Below are 12,300 nucleotides of genomic sequence, written 5' to 3'. Positions count from 1 at the left end.
TCGCATCCATACCTGACTACTGGAAAAACCATAGCTTTGACTAGACAGACCTTTGTTGGCAAAGTAATGTCTCTGCTTTTTCATATGCTATCTAGGTTGGTCGTAACTTTCCTTTCAAGGAGTAAGCAGCTTTTAATTTCATGGGTGCAGTCACCATCTGCAGTGATTTGGAAGCCGCCCAAAATAAAGTCTGTCACTGTTTCCCCATCTATTTGCCATGAAGTCATGGGACCAGATGTCATAATCTTAGTTTTCTGAATATTGAGTTTTAAGCCATTCACTCTCTTCTTTCACTTTCATCAAGAGGCTCTTTAGTTCTTCACTTTCTGCCATAAGGGTGGTGTCATCTGCATATCTGAGGTTATCAATATTTTTTCCCGGCAATCTTGATTCCAGATTGTGCTTCATCCAGCCCAGCATTTTTCATGATGTACTGTGCATATAAGTTAAATAAGCAGGGTGACAATATACAGCCTTGATGTACTCCTTTCACAATTTGGAACCAGTCTGTTGTTCCATGTGCAGTTCTAACTGTCGCTTCTTGACCTCCATACAGATTTCTTAGGAGGCAGGTCAGGTGATCGTTAAGAATTTTCCACAGTTTGTTGTGGTCTGTGATCCACACAGTCAAAGGCTTTGACATAGTCAATAAAGCATATAGATGTTTTTCTGGAACTCTCTCGTTTTTCCGATGATCCAACAGATGTTGTCAATTTGACCTCTGGTTCCTCTGCCTTTTCTAAATCTAGCTTGAACATATGGAAGGTCCCAGTTCATGTACTGTTGAAGCCTGGCTTGGAGAATTTTGAGCATTACTTTACTAGTGTGTGAGAAGAGTGCAATTGTGTGGTAGTTTGAGCATTCTTTGGCATTGCCTTTCTTTGGGATTGGAATGAAAACTGACCTTTTCCAGTCTTGTGGCCACTGCTGAGTTTTCCAAATTTGCTGGCATATTGCATGCAGCACCTTAACAGCATCATCTTTTAGGATTTGAAATAGCTCAACTGGAATTCCATCACCTCCACTAGCTTTGTTCGTAATGATGCTTCCTAAGGCCCAATTGGCTTCGCATTCCAGGATGCCTGGCTCTAGGTGAGTTGGCTAGTGGCTCTAGGGGCTCAGATAATCACACCATCGTGATTATCTGGGTCATGAAGATCTTTTTTGTATAGTTCTTCTGTGTATTCTTGCCACCTCTTCTTAATATCTTCTGCTTCTGTTAGGCCCATACCATTCCTGTCCTTTATTGTGCCCATCTTTGCATGAAATGTTCCCTTGGTATCTCTAATTTTCTTATAGAGATCTCTAGTCTTCCCATTTTATTGTTTTCCTCTATTTCTTTGCACTGATCACTGAGGAAGGCTTTCTTATCTCTCCTTGCCATCTTTTTGGAACACTGCATTCAAATGGGTATATCTTTCCTTTTCTCCTTTCTGATATTTAAGTGTATTTTGCTAAGTCAGTGACAGGTTTCATTTAATGGAAGTAGATAATAAATTTAATGTCTATTTTGGGATGGGCTAGGTAGTAAGGAATCTGCCTGCAATGCACAAGACCCAGGTTCAATACCTGGGTAGGAAAGATACCCTGGAGAAAGGAATGGCTACCCTCTCCAGTATTCTTGCCTAGAGATTCCAAGGACAGAGGAGCCTGGTGGGCTACAGTCCATGGGGGTCGCAAAGAGTCAGACACAACTGAGCGACTAACACTATTCACTTTTTTGCTTTTTCTGTATAAGTTTGGTTTATATATACCAAATGACTGCATCTATTCAAAAAGTAGTTATTGAACTGACTGACAAAATATCAACAACATGGTCCCTGACCTCATAGGACTTGTAATCAGCTTTTAAAGCAATTTTCATTTATGATTTCACCTTTTTCATTTATTATTTCACCTTTTCAGAGAAAAAACAGTGTAGCAAACTAGTTTGCAAAATCTCAGGTGAGGAAAATGGAAGGAGGTGAGACAGGGTTGTGGATTTTGTATGGAGGAGGGAATGTCTGACCTGGACCTTGATGCTGGGCTAGAGATGGAAAGAAAAACTTAAATCATGTGCAAAACCAGGGAAGCAGAATGTTCATGAGGAGGTTGGGAGACTGAAGGTGAGGAGACCAGTTGGCCAAGGGAAGGATGGAAAGAAGGATGCAGACAGATAAGGAAGGATGCTCACACTTCTCAAAGGAGATGCTGGGAGCCTCAGAAACCACACATAACCATGGTGAGTTTTTCCAGGGTGTCAATTTCCTATGAAGTTTTGGAAAGGAAATTTATGTCTTTTAAGTGGCTTTAAAACATTACTTTCATAACAATGAATGTACTAGTATGTGTGCATGCCTGCTAAATCACTTCAGTCATGTCCGACTCTATGTGACCCTATGAACGGTAGCCCACCAGGCTCCTCTGTCCATGGGATTCTCCAGGCAAGCATATTGGAGATATACTAGTATCTCTTTATGTAAATTTTTGTGAGTTTTTATTTTTTTTTTTTTTAATGGCTGTCCTGGATCTTCTTTGCTTTGCACAGGCTTTCTCTAGTTACGGTGAGTGAGGGCTACTTTTCATTGAGGTGCGTGGGCTTCTCACTGTAGTGACATCGCTTGTTGCAGAGCATAGACTCTAGGTGCAAGGGTTTCCGTAGTTGCTGTGCTGGGGCTCAGTGGTTATGGCCCCCAGGTTTTAGTTGCTCTGAGATATGTGGAATCTTCCTGGATGAGGGATCAAACCCATGTCCCCTGCATCGGCAGGCAGATTCTTATCTACTGCACCAGCAGGGAAGTCCTGCGTGAGTTTTTAAGATAAAAATCACTTCAAAGAGCTTCATCATCTGCACCAGGACCTCAAACTCTGGATGTTCACCTTCTTAGATTCCTCCTTCTCCCTATTCAACTTAAAAGCTCAGACAAGTGTTACTCCTCATTACCGCCCAGTCTGACTCATCTTCCTGCTCACTGACACTGCTCTTTCTCGGGTGCTTATCACATCTCCCTCAGGTTATTGCCGTGGATTCCTGGCTGGTCTTGCTGCCTCCCACCTTCCTTCTCCCTCTCCCACTACACTACTTCTGTGTTATCTTTCTAACATGAAAATGCAATCATTACTACCCCACCAGTAAAACCCTTCCAGCCTCTTCCTTCCACCTTTCCTTTGTGCTCTGGTTACACCACACCCACCTCCCCACCCCCACCTTCAGAGTTCCCCAGATGGGCCCCATCTGTTCTGCACACTCTGTTTTCATCCACCTCCCAGACCCTCATTCTTTGAGAAAACATTTCCTGCAAGCATTTGAACAACTCATCTCTGTACACCACACAGTCCTTGCAGAAACCAAAACCTCAACAAGTTCTCTCCAAGGGACTTTGTTTCCTTCTATTTCTGGGATAATTTACCATTCTCCATATTCTGCAGCCCTACATCCCAGGCTCCTTGATGGTGATCAGGAATCTGCCAACATTTTATCATCTGAGAAATAATTCAGAGGCAAAGGAGATAGGGCACCATTTTCTTAAACCTCGTGTCTTCCACATGGCCAATCCCCGAAGCATGGATTGTTTTAAACAGCTCACTAAACATTTACTGACTTACTAAGATATGTCAGGCACTGTTTTAGGGGCTGATGATGAAGAGATAAAGGAGACACAATCCAGTTCTGGAGAAATTGTTTTGTAAGTATCTCTCTTTCTAGCCCATCCCAGAGTCAAGGAATGTGGCAGCTATCAAGGAACATGGATCTCATCTGACACGCATTGCACCAGGATATAGGCCAAGGAGAGCCCCAAAGAGAAAGCTGCCCGGCTACTGTAACCACACGAAGAGAATGCGATGCCAAGAGATGGTGGTTTGGGTTTGGAGTAGCAGGGCTCTGGGTCTTCGGCTCCTCTCTTTACTCTTAGGCAGTGCTCTGTTAACATGGTTTTTCTCAGCACTGGGCAGGAACAGTCAGCTTATTCTTTCCCCAGCTCAGAAGAATTCTGATCCCTCCCTCCTCACTTGTACCCACCCCCACCCTACCCTTTAATTATTCTGTTCCCATGGAATAGGGCCAAAGCTATTTCTTTCAAGGATAACAAGATATGTTTCTTTCTCCTTGGGTGTAGCTCACACTGCTTTCTCCATGGTCACAAGAACCCTAATTGACTCCATCCCAAAAGTCTTCCTGGACTCCTTTGTGACTTTTCTAGCACTCCACCAAAGCAGCTCTGTCCAAGACAGACATCTGCACCTGATCTTATCTCTCTTGTCTTCCTCACAGTTTTTGAGCTCTTAAAACCTCTATTATATCTCAGCCATAGATATGTTACAACATGGATCATGAAAATCTAATACTGATGAGCAAAACAAGGTTAGAATCAGATAGCTTTGATCAATCTCTACATAGCTAAATGCTAGGAGAGGGAGAAAAGAGATTCTGGACTCTAAATCCATGAGGTCCAAAAGATTGCCTGAAAAGTATAGGGGATATTGGGAACTGAGTCACAGAACTGGCACACTTGTGCCCTGGAATCATGCATCTATCAGCTGAGAGACAGAGGTGTTTTATGAGTTTCATGAGAGGCTGCCCTGACAGCTGCCCAAGAATATCTGCCAACTCGGAAACCAAGAGGATGCAAGTTGTTCTACCAGCTCCACCACACAAATGCGTGGCCAACACTTCTAAATAAAAACAAGAGCTTTTGAGCCCTTTGTCAATATCATCTGATTAAATGGCCCACAGACTCCTCCTTAATGTGAATGTTGACCCATTCAGGACTAAACAGGAGAGTCACGGGCCCTTGTTCCCTCTGATAATCCCTTTTTTGCCTTTCTATTTTGCACATAGCTCTTAAATTGATTCATTGGTCATGTAAACCCAACAGGACTAAATTCCCAGAGGGCAAACACATGCTTAGTTATCTTTTTGTGTTTCCCCCCAGCACCATGGTCATTAGACTCACAGGTCGCCCAATGCTGCTCCTATCACATTACTGACAGCTCCCACTTCCTGACCTGATGATTTCTCATCTTGACCCTTGGCCTTCTCAAAAGCATTCTTCCACAGGCTCAGTATTTGCTTCAACAGAAGCATGTCTGCACATTTCAGCTGGACCAAGACTGCAGACTGACAGGGGTTTATTCTGGACTAATCATAAATGTGTATCTTTTACACATAATTTTTCACTCAACCATGTATCATCCTATATTATTCTCCCACAGCCAAGTGCCTTTGTTGGTTCTGCCTCCCAGATAACGAATGGCACGGCTGTAAAGAGTTCTGACTTCGAACTGATGTAGGTTCAAATCCTGACTCCCCAGTTTACAGCAGAATAGATAAAAATAATGTAGCTGTTTTACAGGACTGCCATGAGATTGCATAAGCTAAAATCAAGACTGCATCTAGACTGCGGTGCCTGGAGCACAACAGGAAGGAAGTCTCTCTAGGTGTCAGCCTTCTAACAATGCCCAAATGGGCAAGGACCATCTTTCACTTTCTGTTTCCCACCTTGTTACCTAAGCATATAACAGGTGCTGAGCACACAAAAGCTGTTTGATACACACGTACTGACTGATTGAATAGCTGCCCTAAAGCAGCCACATTCTTCCAGGGCTGATAAAAACATTTCTGCCCAAGAATTCAGATGGAAATGTGTGTTACAGCTGCTGTTAAAAACCAGGTTTTGGACCATCCTCTGTTGCCCTCTTCTGCTGTCTCTAAAGTTACATCACATTTTCCTTTAAAAGAAGAAAGAATTCCCCGGAGCTGTTCCAAGCAGCATGGCTGCAGCAGTGAGTCAGCAGCTCACCCAGGAGCCAGCAGCTCAGGCTTGGCGTTGGCTGGCTCTGCTCAGTGAGTCCTGTAGCTGCCCCGGCCAGCTCTGCAGCACCCCACCGCGGCCCTGCGGCTGTCTGGGGTGCCTGCCTCATAGAGGTTTGGAGCATAGATAGCCTGACACTGCTGAGGGTGCAGAAGAGTTGCTTCATTTCAGCCACCTGGCCCCCAAAGCTTAGAGTTAAGGAATCAGAGCATGTTTGCTCTTTTGGAAGTTAAGGAATCAAAGCATGTTTTGCTCTTTGTGGAAGCAAAATCTTCCACAGGGCAGCCTGCTGACCATCTGGATACCAGGGGCAAAGCAAATGCAAAGCTTGTGACCCTCCGTCTGAAAAGTATACTTTTCACTACTGATTGTGTCTGGCCAAACCTTAAGCAGAGGGAGGGGGAACACTTCTGTGAGCCCCTTAGGGCCTACATTTGCATATTTGAGCTGAAGGCGAAGCACAGACTTCATTTCCTCTTGGCAAGTCAATGAGCTCCCTGAGAGCAAAGACTGTGTTGGGCTTCGGCAGCATCCTCAGTGCCTACACTATGCACAGTAGGTAATCAATCAGTATTTGATGGCTGATGATGGTTGATGAACCACCAAGCCTATTAAGTAGGAGTGTAATGCTGCATACCCCACTCCCACCCAACCTGTCCTCCATCCTGTCTCCCCTTTCTTCACCTCTACCAAATGTTTCCAGCGCCCCAGGAGCAAAGAAGAGCTCACTCTCTCTCCACATGGGAAACTTGGTTTGTTAAAGTTGCTCCCCAGAAGCCAGGAGATGTGGGTTTTCATGCAAGGCACATGGCTGTTCTATTAACAGCAACTACATGAAGAGTGTAAACATATAGATGCTGGTTATGATGCTTCTGAAGAAAGGACCTCAGTTCCCAGAAGGGTGACAGCAGCATGGCTTTTTCCACTTGGTGTGGCCAGTAGGGGCCTTAGTGATTAAAATAGAAATCAACAATAAGGGGGTTTTTCAGTCCCCAAGAATGCATGCTTCTATCTTGCCTTATTTGAGAGCCTCTCTTTTGTCTCTGTCTCTGTCTTTGTCTATCTCTCTCTCTCTCTCACACACACACCTATGCTATTAAACGTGGGGTTAGAAGAGACCTTAGCAATTAACTACTACTGGTGATCATGAAGGAGGAAACAGACAGACAGGCTCCATCTTGAAAGCAGGACTTCATCTTGGGCTGGACTGTGGACTCTGAGCTATACGCCCAGTATCTATGGAAGCAACATACCAACTGGAAAACCAGGCCCCCTGGATGGAAGAGCCCCAGGGCTCGTACCTAGACTCTCCGTCGCCTAAGAGAATACCCTAATTATCTGTGTAACTGAATAGAATCATACATTCTATTATGCTTATTGGGGTATGACCACAGGCCTATTGATAATTGTCCACTGTTAACTACCTAGGCTTAAGGCATATGAATCATGGGTTAACTTTGATTGTATCTTTCTTTTCCTTTGTTCAGACTAGTTTCAGGGAATTTGGGGAGGTGGGTTTGGGCTCGTACACTTAGGGTATATAAGGTTCTCACAAAAACTGGTCAGGGTCCTTGGCTAAGAGGAGACTCTGCCTTGGGCCTGCTGGTGTAATAAACTGCACTCCACTATCTGCATTGTCCTTCTGAGTGAATTTGTTTCCCAGAACGCATGGCTACAACAATCAAAGTGAGGCTAAGGACCAAAGAAAAGAATTTGCCTAAAATCAGACAGCTAGTTAGTGTCCTTACCAGGTTTCTGAATTCCAGTCCAATGATCTTCTCACACCATTATGAGATTATTTTGTGTTGTGTTTTATTTACTTGCTTGCTTCTGCTTACTATGTCTTGAAAGGAGACCCAATCTAGATTTTTTTTTTCCTTCTCTGAAAAATTATAACAGTTCCCAGGTAGAATGAGGTCCCCCAGGTGAGAGATTTCCCCAGAATCCTGCCTCTCTTATATTATACCTAAGTGTTTCATTTTGAGGGCAGTGTTTTTAAATTTGAGTTTTTAAATGTTCCCCATGGGACACTGTCTCACCCAACATGGCAGGAAGACCTGGTCCCCTCACCTGCCCATATGATAAGTGATAAGTATGCTTGTCTCATCCAGGAATGGCGTGGCTCCTCCCTGTCATGATCTAAATGTGCAGTCATTTGTGACGCTGAAGATTTCCTTGCAAATGGAGCTGCTGGTGCTAAGGTCAGAGAAGGGGGCTGTGCCTATGCACATTCGCTTTGGTCGGTGCTGCAGCTCAAGCCCACTGGAGCCTGAAAGGCACATTCAGCTGAGAGGATAGTTAAGCCTAGGGGGCAGTCCTGACAAGCCATTTTACTCAGGCCCCTTGAATGCCTACAGACTGCAGAGATTTCGCTCTACTTGCATCCCTGGCTCTGTCTACAAAGCGGCGGACATCAATTTGTTCGAGGAGAAAGAGCGCCACCTTCTGGCCTCAAACTATCTCTGTCTACAGTAATGCTGTTTCTTGAAAACCGCAGAGCTGCTATTTTCAAGCTTCTCAGTGCCTGAAGAGGTCAGATCCCCCACCGCGAGGGGAAAACAGGCCACCTGTAAATGGTACCAATTCCCCCATGTCAGACAGTGAGCCAATGACCTCTCCAAAAAAACCTTGGCAGAGCCTTTGTAGCACAGGTCTTTCTCCTTCCTTACCGTTTCTTTCTCCTCTCTGGCCCAGAATAGAAAGACGGCCCAGGCACTTCTAGTCCAGCTAAGGATTCCAACTGTGAAGAGGCTGCCCCAGGTCTCACAGTAGCCCCCTTTTTATTGCCACACAGACTTCTCTCACAAAAACAAGTAAAGCCTGGATTGAATTCATACATTTCAAACGTCTCTCTCTTTGCCTGCTGTAGAAATTTTGCAGCCGAAGTCTCTTGCTTCTGCTTTGCTACTGGCCTCTCTCCCCTCTGCACTATACTCTGTAATGCAGCTCTTTGTGTTCGCATGGCCCCTATTACAGCCCAGGTCCCAGGAAAGGAGGTTCAATATCCAAGTCTATGCATCCAGGAGGACTTCCTGCCAGTAAACCAGATGGGAACCAGCCTCCCCACTTTGATTTCTCAAGGGCCTCTGAAATCAAATTCTCTCTCCCGGCCCCTTAAAAATTTCAGCAGAAATCATATTGCAATATATAAATATATCAAATAAACATATTGTACACTTTAAACTTATGCAATGTTATACATCAGTTATATCACTATATATTACAATTATTTTATTAATAAGTAGATAAATTAAGATTTTTAGCTGGAGTTTCAATATCAAAATCTCAAAAAGTAATAGAATGAATAGACAGAAAAGTAGAAGGATATAGTAGACCTGAAAAGCACTATGAACCAATTCAACATAGTTAAGATTTATACAATCTTCACACAACAGTAGGATACAAATTCTACTCAAGTTCCCATAGACTAAAAACCAGGAAACACTGGAACATATCCAGGGACATAAAATCAGGTGCAAAAATTTCGTGGTCTAAAGGTATTGAAATCATACAGAGTCTGTTCTCTTACCACTGTGGAATTATGTTAGAAATCAATATCAACAGATATTTGAAAATAATCCACATATTTTCAAGGCAATGTGACATTTGCCAAGAGATCTTTGACTCTTAAAAGGCTGAAAAAACACAGAGAGTGACTGCAGAGAAGAAAGCATTTAAATGAGAAATTAATATCAAAATGAGAAATTAATATCAAGGATACTTTGAAAACCCCAAGTATTTGAAAATTAAATGTTCACTTTTAAAGGATGGGTGTTTCTAAGAAGCCATAGAAAGAAAAATTAGAAAATATCTGTAACAGAATAAAAATGAAAAGAGAATTTATCAGAATTTGCTGCATGCAGCTAAAGCTGCTTAATACAACTAAATACAATGTGGAATCTGGAAGGGGTTTTATTTCTAATTACTCCAATAAACAGACAAGAAACACAGTGATTTTGCACTTGACAAAGTTTCCCCCCAATTTTTCTGAATGTCTCTTGAAATAAAGGAAATAAGATCCTGTTGAGAACTCCACTTACCTCTGCTCTCATCCTACCCCTAGTAAAGGTCCTTGGAAGCAGAACTGCAGCATCACAGCCCAGAGCTGGAAAAATGCCAAATGCCATGATTTTCCACCAAAGGAAGCTCTAGAGCCTTACACAACCGCTGTGTATCTCACTTTATTTATCTGTAAAATGGGCATAATAGAAGTGTTGCCTGCTAGGAAAACTGTAAGGATTGAGATAAACAGGTACTGAGACCTCACACCCAGGAAGTACTCACAGGAGGTCAACTACTATCACTACATTTATTCACTCACTCAACAAACTCTAGTTGATTATCAGGTTGATCTTGTTTTTCACTTAGTTCCCAACAAGGTATGCGGCAAAAATTAAGTCTACAGTAAAAGTGAAAGTGAAGTCGCTCAGTTGTGTCTGACTCTTTGAGACCCCATGGACTGTAGCCTACCAGGCTCCTCCGTCCATGGGATTTTCCAGGCAAGAGTTATGGAGTGGGTTACCTTTTCCATCTACAGTAAATAGTTGTTTAATTAATTAGGCAATTTATTTCATAAAACAAACTATTGATGGCAAAAGGCACATGAAGGACTAACATCTTCAAGGAAGATGAAAAAGGCCCAAAGTGAAATATAAGGAGTAATCATTTGGGGGAAAGACTGAGAATACCAGGAGGGAAGATGTCTCTTAAAGGTGGTCGTAAGTCAAGAATGTTCAATGAGGAAGGATAATCACATCATTAGATGGTGTTGGGAAAGCTGAATGTGTTAACGTTAGTTGCTCAGTCATGTCCAACTCTTTGCAACCCCATGGACTGCAGCCTAACAGGCTTCTTTGTCCACGGAATTCTCTAGGCAAGAATACTGGAATGTATTGCCATTTCTTTCTCCAGGAAAAACTGAATATCCACATGCAAAAGATTGGCATTGGACCCCTATGCAACACCACTCATGGATTTTCCACATGTCTTAGTGATGAAAGAATCTGCCTGCCAAGGCAAGAGTCACAGGAGACCTGGGTTCAATCCCTGGGTCTGAAAGAGCCCCTGGAGGAGGACATGGCAATTCACTCCAGTGTTCTTGCCTGGAGAATCCCATGGACAGAGGAGCCTAGTGGCTTACAGTCCATGGGGTCCCAAAGGGTCCGTTATGACTGAGCTTGCACACATAACACCACTCAGGCTTCCCCGGTGGCACAACAGTAAAGAGTCTCCTTACAATGCAGGAGACACGGGTTCAATCCCTGGGTTGGGAAGATTCCCCTGGAGAAGGAAATGGCAGCCCCCTCCAGCATTCTTGCCTGGGAAATCACATGGACAGAGGAGCCTGGCAGGCTACAGTCCATGGGGTTGCAAAAGAGTCAGACACGACAGACATAAACAACAACAACAATTACACCACTCATGAAAATTAACTCTAAATGGATTAAAGGCTTAAATGTAAGATCTGAAACTGCATCTACCTTGAACTCAAATAATATTATACAATCAATTATACATCAATAAAGCTAGAGTGAAGGACAGGGAAGCCTGGCGTGCTGCAGTCCATGGGGTCACAAAGAGTTGGATACGACTTTGCGGCTGAACAACAAAAAAGCTAGAAAAATACAAATGGAAAAAGAAAAAATAAATTTTTTTTTTAAATTAGGCATAAGCAAAACCCAGGCCTTTGGCCCCACCCATAGAGCTTTGTCCGCAGGTATCTGGACCACTGCCCTCACTAAAGAATGAGACTGGCACTGCTTTCCTGGTCGGATTCCAGCTCCATTAATCCACCTCTTGGCAGGCTCCGCATGCTGAAGGACTCTTCCTCTCCCACACTATTCCAACCTGCACAATTACCAGGGTTTGTGAAGCCAGCCAAACGGCTGAGGCTTTCTGTGGCAGGTCCTATAGGTCAGCTGTGAGAGGGGCCTCCAGCCCTCAGTGCTGAGGGCCACCGTGGGCAGACCATAGCCAGCAATCCTGGTTGTCCTGCCAACAGCGCCCCCTTCAGGGTTAAAATGATTTTTCTTCTGATGCTCAAAGGCGACCAGATTCTCCGTGGGTGTAAGTTTGGCATGCACAGTTGGCAGGGAGGGTGGATTTCTCAGGGACCTGCCGTTACTCACTCTCCATGCCCAGCCCACCCCGTGGAACCTTCCCTTTGTCAGGCAGGGAGGACATCCATTAGTCAGGCACAAGGTAGTGAGCAGTGGGGAAGATAGAAGTGGTGTTTCTGAGGAGTGGGCTGGCTGGCAGGTGAACCATCTGCAGACACTTGAGGGCAGGTTCTGTTCTGCCCACACAACATCACTGAAGAACCTGTTTGGGTGTTCACACCTGAAATAGGCTAAGGAAGACATTTAGCAGAATGTTGATGCCACCTAGACTGGCACCTCGGACAAGCTCTGGAGTGGAGCTCAGAGGATGAAACAAGGCATTCTGCAGCAGGACCCTCTGCTCCCACAGCCTGAGTCTACAATATCAGTCTCAGTGTCAGCAGAGTCAT

Source organism: Cervus elaphus, chromosome 14, assembly GCF_910594005.1.
Source record: "Cervus elaphus chromosome 14, mCerEla1.1, whole genome shotgun sequence".
NCBI classification, from domain to species: domain Eukaryota; kingdom Metazoa; phylum Chordata; class Mammalia; order Artiodactyla; family Cervidae; genus Cervus; species Cervus elaphus.
Note: the sequence above shows the minus strand (reverse complement) of the source record.